The sequence below is a fragment of the Meleagris gallopavo genome, chromosome 21 (assembly GCF_000146605.3).
Source record: "Meleagris gallopavo isolate NT-WF06-2002-E0010 breed Aviagen turkey brand Nicholas breeding stock chromosome 21, Turkey_5.1, whole genome shotgun sequence".
Lineage (NCBI taxonomy): Eukaryota > Metazoa > Chordata > Aves > Galliformes > Phasianidae > Meleagris > Meleagris gallopavo.
The window spans coordinates 916,019-917,889 of NC_015031.2; positions in this window are offsets into that span (position 1 = coordinate 916,019).

Below are 1,871 nucleotides of genomic sequence, written 5' to 3' on the forward strand. Positions count from 1 at the left end.
GAAAAAAGAAAGAGAAAAAAAGAGAAAGAAAGGAAGAAAGAAAAGCAGCCTCCATCCTAAAGAATCAGCATTAAAATATTTCACAGGAGGTGCACCCTGCTCTGCCAACCAAAAAGGCTCCAGATTTGCAGTATATGGTGCTCAAACATCAACTCTATCTAAAACATGTAAAAATCAGAAACCCAGGCATACTAGCATCTGTCCCCTCCAAACCTGCCAGTCTGAATGATGGGCCATGCCTGGTGCTTTGCCCAGAAACCTGAGATCCTCACCCAAAACAGCAGAGCAGGTTACCTGCAGGTGCCATACTCTACTGCCAACATCATCAGGGCTGGTGAGCCTGTCCTTACACTTGACCCTCACTGAGCATTTCAGTCAAGCTCCCCCAGAACTGTACAAATTGGGTACAAAATCATACCCAACAATTAGGGTTTACTACTAGTAGATTGGAGTTTGCTATCTTAGCTTAGTGTTCACTACTGGAAGCAGCATGGAAACAGCAATGGCCCATTGCATTGCTCAGCATCAATGCATTGGATTGCAGAACCTCTTCAGAATCGAGCTGCCAACTGTGGGAAGGTGTGTGGGGATTTATTCTGCGCTATCCATTATTTTGGAGGCAGGCACTTTCATTACCAAATGGAATAAGAGTTGCATCGGGCCTGGTATTGCCAGCCACCCCAGGTGCTGCAGGCAGGTGTATGAGGGCATAGGGCTGGATGGGGCAACACGGTGCAATCTGTGGTGTGTGTAAGGAGTCCAGGCAGCAGCTCTCAAGTACAACTATCCATTTTCTGCCTTTTGGGAGCTCAAAGCCGTTATGATGCGTACACTGTGCAACCTCAGGGACTGGCCCTGTAAGCTAAATGCTTCCAGCACTCAACCAGGATGCCTTAACTTTAATGCTGTCTTTTACTTCCACAGGTCTCAGCATTGCTTGGGGAGAGCTTTTCCCCCACATTAAAGACTTGCAGAGCATTCAGAGCCTTAGAAGGTACATGGGCTGTGCTGTGGTGGCTGCAAGGGTGCTGGGCTGAGGGAGCTGCTGCCTTGTTAGGTAAGATGAGGTAGGTAAGATGATTAACCTCAGTTCTGGATTTTGACCAAGAACCACTTCGATTATTAATCCATCCCGCTTAACTGTTAACTCTATCAACCTAAGGTTAAATTGGTGTGTTTAATTATTGATTCTCACGGTTCTGTGAACATGGATATCTGTCACATGAGACAGGCGGGGGAGTCACCACAGGCGTTCAGAGCCATGGAGATGTGGCACTGAGGGCTGTGGGCACGGTGCGGTGGGCTTGGACTTGGGGATCTGAGAGCTCTTTTCCAATCTGAATGATTACATGACTCTATGAGTGCGTGGGATAAGAATGACCAAGGATCTCAGCACGTTCAAAAGCCTCATTCACACATTCATCCCCTCGCTGCAGCGGACAGAGCCGAGAACTCAACTCAGCTCCCCCCGTCACCGCCCGCCTCCCAACCGTCGCTTCCCGGCAGCCCCTCAGCGAGAGGGCGGGAGCTTCCGGGCAGAGCGACAGGCCGCTCAGCCAATGGCGCTGCGTTTTGGCAGCCTACGGGCCACTGGGAGTGCACGCCGTCCGGAGTGTTCTAGAAGGGGCGGGCGGGGAGGCGCGGCTCGCTTCGTTCCCGCCCCATCCCGGCCCGGCCCGGCCTAGCGTGGAGCGGCAGCCATGGCGGTGAAGGCCCTCAACCCCAAAGCCGAGGTGGCTCGCGCCCAGGCCGCCCTGGCAGTGAATATCAGCGCGGCTCGAGGGCTGCAGGACGTGCTACGGACCAACCTGGGCCCTAAGGGCACCATGAAGATGTGAGGAACCTCCACGCGGCTGCCTCAGAGGGCGGGC